The sequence below is a fragment of the Buceros rhinoceros genome, unplaced genomic scaffold (genome assembly GCF_000710305.1).
Source record: "Buceros rhinoceros silvestris isolate BGI_N320 unplaced genomic scaffold, ASM71030v1 scaffold29357, whole genome shotgun sequence".
NCBI lineage: Eukaryota > Metazoa > Chordata > Aves > Bucerotiformes > Bucerotidae > Buceros > Buceros rhinoceros.
In genome coordinates, this window is record NW_010422117.1 from 7744 (window position 1) to 15486 (window position 7743).

The following is a 7743-nucleotide window of genomic DNA, read 5'->3' on the forward strand; positions in this document are numbered from 1 at the left end:
CCATTAGCAGGTTAGAGAGGTGCTATTCTGTGAGCTGCACGTTGTCATTCGTTAGAGATCCCTGTTGTAGTGTCCTATGGCCAAACCGCTGATCTGTCTGTGTCGTTGCCCTGCTTTCCTGCAGAGTGAGACCTCGAGACGGTTCTTTCTGCCTTTGGGCCCGGGTTGGTTTTGCAAATCCATTGCTTGTCGCGTGTTACTTGTCTGTGGAGTCTCTTGTTTTCTTGTCAAATTTTGATCCTGTGAGAATGACTGTAAGAATGAAGTGGTAGGTGATGGTGGGGCTTTTTGTTTTGCTTGTTTGTTTTGTTTTTAAGGAATAAAAACCTTCCCAGGAGGCTCCCCTTTCAGTCGTTGCAAGTGCGGACTAGCAGAGTGAGCAGGAAGTGCCGTGACTGCTTTCTGCAACGCCGAATGGTGCTCAGCTGCTGCAGCTTTTCCTCTCGGGAAATGGGGCCTTCCCGTCGTTTTGAAAGGTCAGACCTTTTAGTCAGAGGGATTCTTGGTATATTCTTATTCCTTAGAGCAACAGGAGCCCGGAACACGTATGAGGCCTGTCGCTCTGCGACATAAAGCAGCGCGGTTCCGTCCACTGTGGTGCCGTGGCCGTGCCTGCAGTGGCTGGAAAGCAGCACAGACAGGCAGCTGCTAACGGGTGCCCGGGCGCTGGCCCGGGAGACAGCATTTCAACCTCCAGGCTGTTCAGTTCCTCCCTTACTGCTCTGGCCTCAAAAATTCAATCTTCTTCACCAGCCTAACTTATTTACGGGTTGCACTGAACTGCGACCAGGGAGAGCAGAAAGCTGAAATAAATCAGCCGCTGATAGAACTGTTCCAGTCTGCTTGTTGTCTGTGTGTCTATTTTTGGATCTCAATTTAAAAAGGCTGTATGCAGAGAAATGCCCAAGACATTGGCCTCACTAGTAATTAGTCTTTTGTGGTGTTGGCTAAATACAAGGAAGCTTGGTTTTTGTTTTTCCTGATTGTGACCTAAGTGACCTGATTCTAGCCGTAGTGTTTTGAACAAGCAGCGTTACCTGAGACTGGGTGTGAACAGAGGGAGAAATAAGGATTTGTGGAGGTGGCTGGGTCCAAAGAGAGTCTGGGCTGGTTTTGGCTCTTTGGTTTTGGGTTTGGTGTTTCTTCCCCTCCCCCCTTAAGTTTTTGTTATTATATTTAGTTTGGTAAAAGTCACTTGTTTCATAAACTGCTGTTGTTTCACCTTTAAAAATACTTGGGGAATGTTTAATCTTTGATGTATATATATGGCAGTAAAGATACGTACTGAGTAAAAGGGGCTGTCAGCTCTAGCTCGGGAAGCAGCGTGATTTATTAGTGATGTGCCGGTACAGAGAACTGACTCCTGCATGAAAACAGACGTGTTATTTCTAAGGCAATAATATTGTGCATCCACCACTTATCACCTGGAATCAAGGCAGGGGTTTTTGCATAATGGAAAGGAAATTCTTGTTTACAGTTATGTAAGCTGTTTTCTGTAAGGCTGCAGTGTGCAATAAACGTGCTGATTAGAGAATTGCCTTGTAATCCACTTGGACTGGAGTAATTCCAGAGTGGAGAATTTGAGAGATTTCTTAGTACTTGCCACATAAAAAGCGGTCCAAAATTCTCTCTCGTGCTGAAGCTGGCATTGGGTACAGTACCTCTGTTTATGCAAGAAGCTGCCGAAGGTGATGTTTTCATTCTCCCAGCCTGGCTGCAGAAACGGACTCCAACAAGTGCGGAGTCAGGTGAGTGGTGGGAAGACTGAATGGTTTTCTCTCAGAAGACCATCGCCTGCATTCCCAGCGTCGATCAAGTTCAGATTGTACTTCGAATCACCATGTATTCAGGCTTTATGTCCTTCCTGACACAAAACCTGGGGACGTAGCAGGACAGGCCGTACGAGTTTAGTTTGATTCGTAAGGTGGCAGACCTGAACACAGCAGTCTTTGCTCTCGGCTGTAAAGACAGCCTTTTCCTGTGCCATGCCAGACAGACTGATGGAGGGTTTGGAAGTCAGAAAAAACCAGCCAGGGTGGATCCCTGGGCTGCTCCTGCCTTCCCTGTTGTTTGGTTGTGCCTGGGTACGGATGTGAAGTCATTCAGGGTTAATTTGGTTAGCTCTCCCCAGCTTGTTGAATTAATCTCTGCGGAAAATCTTTCTTTTGAAATCGAAGGTACAGATATCGTACTGTGATCCTAATTCATGTGCACTGTTTAGAAAGAAGTGGTATTTATCCCGGAGCTGGGAATGAATTTGGAATGATCTATGCACTAAGCGTGCTCTAACCCAGATTTCTTTAGGGCATGGCCTTGCTGCTGCTTGGAGTGTCTCATGCAGAGGATCCCAGGGTATCTGGGCGACGCTGGGATGCTGCTTTTAAAGAACCTCTGCTTTTTCTCCATGGATGTCTGCTTCCATATCTGGTGGTGACTTTAGAGGGGATTGCATGCCGGAATTTGTCACTGATGCTGTCATAAAAAGGTGACAGGAAGCATTCTTCACTTTTCACAGCTGATGTGGATTCATTTTTTTTTAAAGGGAATGAGATGGCTCTCTGAAAGTTGCTTTTACTGGCTGTTGAAGGCTTTCTACAGCAGATACGTCAGATTCAGGTTCTGCTTGAAAGCCTGTGGCTGTGAACACGGGAGGTGTTCCTAGGTGAACCAGAGGTGCTCGAGCAGGGTAAAGCCTGTGGGCCTCTAATTACCAACGTGTCCGCTGCTTCTGGGGATAGGAGGATAGTGTCCTGGTTTTGAACCCCTCTGTACTTTGAGTTCTCTGATGTGGTGATGAGGACTGTTGAACTGCTTATTGTGGGAAAGAACTTGCGATTTGAGTTTGATACCATTGGGTTTTCAGCTTCTTGCCACATGAGAACTACAGAATCATCATTCTCGTCACCCTCTGCAGAGCGTGCAGTGTTGTGGAGTGACCTCCACTTCCCTGTCTTCTAAACGGAAGGTTCCTATTCTGTTACCCTGTTCTGTAGGAAGGTGGAAGGGAAGTCATTAGAATTGCAGCAAGATTTCCTGGAGCCCCTTCCTCTTAAATAGGGCTCAAAATGTGTTTGTTTTTTTTTCTTATGTAATGATTACAGTGACTATCAAACCCTTTGTAACTGTGTTCGGCCGTACGTAGCTTCAAGTCATTTCTGTAAGATTTAACATGCTTGTGATTTCTGTCTAACACAGAAGGACTTTCCAGTCTCCATAAGCGAGACCGTAGCTAATAAGTTAGATGCTAAGCATGCCAGTGACCTGCCAAAAGGCTGCAAACATTGCCTGCTCCTTAACCTCTCTACGGAATGTAACTGTCCTTGCATGCAAAACCCAGCGGTGCACAGCTAGTGTACAACGAGCCTTCGAATGAGCAGACCACGGTGAAGACAACTGAAGCGATCCCCCCGCTTCCTGAAGCGGGTAGAGGTAGAGCTGAGCAAGGAACTTTCCTCTACACTTTGGTTAGTGTATCTTTATCTTACATCCACTCTTCTTGTCTGGTTTGTGGGATGGAACGATGAGAAATTCTTGCAGTATTCAAGATACGGGTGTGTGCTGGATGTCTACACCGGTTCTGCTTTGTTCTTTGTGTTTCTTTTGTAACTAACTCTCTTTTCAAGCTTTTTTCTGTTTGCTTTGCAGAAAGAAAATAACTTTCACAGTTAACGTTTCTTTTGATTTAGAATTTGCCAGGTCATTCACTATGTTTTCTCTTTCTAAATGTTAAATGAACAGATAAGTCCAAGGCTACCTGAATGCATCAGGCATCATGGTTAGGATTCTGCTTGTAACAGAAGTGAGATTGATGTTATGAAAAAATAAACAGACACGAGAAAGAACTGCAAAGGGATTAAATTCTGGCGAAACAGATCTCTACAAATGGGCATCTGCTGCTTTGAACAAGCCAAGAATATCACCTTGAATGCTCTTTATTCCTGAGAACTGTGACTGGGAAGGGAGTGGCGCTGTTGTCTTCAATGCCTGAGCGTCGTTGATCATAGGTGCAGGGAGGTGTTCACTGCTATGGCGTTGTATAAATCATGTACCATTTTAGAAGTAAATTCTGACATCCTAACTACAGTGTGCCATCTCCCTGCCCGCACGTTACCTGCAAGAGCTGAGCAGTGAGGAGACAGCTACAAGTCAGTAGAAGACCTGGATTTTATTCCTGGTTCTGCTTTCTTCAGTGATCTTACTCAAGGTGCTCAGCTTTTCTGAGCCCTGATCCCAGGGAGTGCTTCCCTTCTCTTCCAACTTTTCCGTGCATAGTAAGGGACTGAAGTGGAACTTATCCCAGTAGTTAATCTTATTTTAGAAGCCTAGAGGACATTTGAAAAATGTCATTTCAATCTTACTTTCCTAGCTCTGAAACAGAGTTCCTTTCATTCAGCCTTTCTGCCTTTTTTTTTTTTTTTTTTTAATGCAAGATAGAAGTGTTTCATAAAAAGATTTTTGGGTCAGGACAAAAGCTGCCATGCATATGTAACACTGTGATTGATAGGTTTGTATCACCACCGGGGCCTCTAGGGCTGGGTTCAGGCATGAAACAGTTTTACTGGCGGCTGTGGAAGTCGGATGGATTATTAGTATGTTTGCCTGATAGAAATCAGTATGATACCACTCAGACATGGTGCCATTCGGTCGTGGCCGTTGGTCTGACCCAAACCCCTCCACTGCGAATAAGGAAGGTCCCTGCAAACAAGAAGTTGGCTGTTGTTTTGCTAGGTGACTGCCTAGGGGTTGGGACGTCTTGCTTATCTCTGCTTCTTCTGGTGAAGTTAGATAATTGGAAATTCTAGTAGTTCTTACATCTAGTAACACTTCGTGTTCTGTATGATTTTCCCCTTAAACCATGTTTCAGAAACTCTCTGCTTATGTAATTTGGGAATTCTAATAGACTGGTGTAAGTCTAGTAAGCAACAAAATTTCGCACTGAAATCTGTATTATCAGTAGGGAGAGCAGGTAAAAGACCTGAAATATTCCTGAACTATTCACTGAGGATATAGTCGCAAATATTTTGTGATTCCAAGGTTGCAGAATTTATGATTTATAGCATGAAATACAATCCAGTATTTTAAAATGTAATTTAACACTTTTTCCCTTAGCCCTCAAGCTTGTGAAGAATGTTAACTCAGCCAAGCATGAATGCCTTAAAGAAGTGACGTCTTAATCAGCCTGCAGACAAGAAAAACAGAGAGATAAAAGGTGAGACATACTTCCACTATTCCAAGTCCAGTTTTAATTCCGAATCTTGGGTTAATCAAAATTAAAACTGGCAATACTTCAGCTTGCTGATCACAGCAGCATTTAACTTCATCTCACTGTCCAAAAAATCATTCTTGCTACCTGACAACCCTAAAGGTTTTTAAGCTGAAGCTGTTGATGATCAAAGTCTTTCTGCGACGCTGAAAATTCAGAGAAAGGCAAATTCAGCATTCAAGAAAAGAGTATACAGGTTGCTATACTAACTATATAATGTGTTTTCTTCGATAATTCTTAAAATTCCTCATTTTCTCTTTAAAAGAAAACAAAAAAGGCCCTGTTAATTGGTGTCAGGAAACAGTCGAAAATGATGAGGGAGAATAAAGTCCTTGGTTGAAGTCAGATTTGCATAGCTGGTGTTGTAGAAACTTGATCTGCCTGAGCAGGTGGAGCCTGAAGGAAACAAGTGCCGTTCTTGCAGATTTGCTGTCGCGATCCCAGATAATCGGTAACCTAGGGCGTACTGCTGAGGATGCAGAAAACGCAGTCAGAAAAGCTTTCCTTTCTTGGACAATGAAAACTTGAAAGGACTCTCGTCTTCCAGCCGTTAGCATTCAAAGCCCCGTCCAGGCAGGAGCCGCCTCTCTGCTCTTCTTTCCGCAGCATCACGTTGATCGGGTGGATAGAGTTTGGTACCTCGAGAAGGTGCCCAGTGTGGTGTGATTCAGCTGCCTGGCACAAGAGCTTGCTCTGGCAGTCCCCAGGCTGATCTTGTGAAGTATTCCTGAGGGAAGGAGATTTATTTCCAGGACTGTCCTCCTTTGGTGTGACCATCTGTCTCTATACAGTCATTTAGGCAAAAATATAAACTGCAAACAGGAAATTGTCCTGTTGCCAGAGTAGCTGCAAAATATGCACTGACACTCTGCTCGCTCACGAGGATTTAGTGCCAGCGTTCTTTGCTAGGGATAAAATAGTGTATCATATTTTCCCCTTCCTGTCGGTGTTGGATCATAAACTAAATCCTGCTAGTTTGACTTTCAGAAGTAGTCCCGAAGGATTTGGATGGGATTAATTGCATGTGAAAAGCAAGCAGGATCTGGCATTGTGTGTGCTTTGAAAATGGAACAGAGCTAAACGTTACCAAAAGCGTCAACTTCCTGCTGCTATTTCAGCTTGTCTTGTGATCTGAATCTTTTGTGCTGAATACTTATTTGAAGATGCTCAGGTAACTTCAGAAAAATCACTTAAAGTTCTGAAAGGGAAAAGGAAGAAATCTGTGTCTCTAGGGCCTCAGTTCAGCAAAGACTTGAAATGACTCAAGGCCTCTTCATCCCTGGGGTTAAGCGCATGTTTAGGTGCTTTGTTACATTCAGGAGTTAACAAAGAACTCTACTCCTTTTTTTTTTTTTCTCTTTTCCCCATCAGATGCACATTTATTTCATTTATTTTTTGCTGTAGGTTTTTCTCTGTAATATTCTAGAGTGTCTGCTGGGGAGAGGATGCAAGTGCTTTTATGATACATTTGGGATAATGCTCTGAAAAAAAGCTTTTGTTCTATGGATTTAGAGTTTGCAGAACAGATTTTAATTCTGGAGATAGTGTGAGTGGATGTAGGGACGAGGAGCTCCAAAAAGTAAAGGTCAATACCTGATGAACTCAGACAGTTGTGGTGTGCAATAGAGGAGTAGAAGAAGTTCTGCCAAAACAGACCTAAACTTTGGGTTTTTTACACCCCTCTAATCTTTTGTAATCCATTTTTATGGCTTTTCAGTGAGGCTATTTCACCCACCTCAGTCTTTGACCTTTTTGAGGTTGCCAGTTTGCAATTAAGGGTTGATTTATTTTGAATGCTGTGTGGAATCTGTTTCAATTACTTGTTCTCCTGCAGTTTAATTGAGTTTGTGTTTACCTTTAGAAGGATGCTTTGGGGAAAGTTGCCTTTCCTGGGGAGGGAGTGGGGTGAATCTGGCTGTGCAAGTGAGTGGTCTGGGAGCACAGAGCACGTATGAGCCGAGGGGTCACAGGAGATGCAAGGTGGCTTACCCAAAACCTTTGGAGTGCACGGCCTTAAGGTGAGAGCCAAGAGTGTGCTGGTCAATCTATCTCAGTACCTCGGGGGTATCATCAGTTTTCAGAAACTAGGTTCAAGATCCTGAAGATCAGTAGTAATCTTGGGTGGCATCAGTGGGCTTGTGTGGAGGCTGAACCACGGAGAGGGGCGGAGGCATCGTTTGGTACCTTGAGCAGTAGAGCTGCAGGGTTTCTGCTCAGTGAAGGTTTCTTGCCGCTGTTATTTTCTCTCTGAAATGAAAGCTAAATATTTTTGTGAGGATAACATTCAGTCTGTCTTGGATGTGTTATGCCTTGGGCTAGAAAGCAGCAAACTGAGTCTGAGGGCTTGCCTTCCTCAAGGGAGACTGACTCTACAGCAGCGGTTGTGCAGGCTGTGTAACAGCCAGAGCTACAGCTTTCAAGTTGCTCTTGCACTTACTGTCCTGAAGCTGTTTGCTCCAGCCATCGCCACGTCCTTCAGA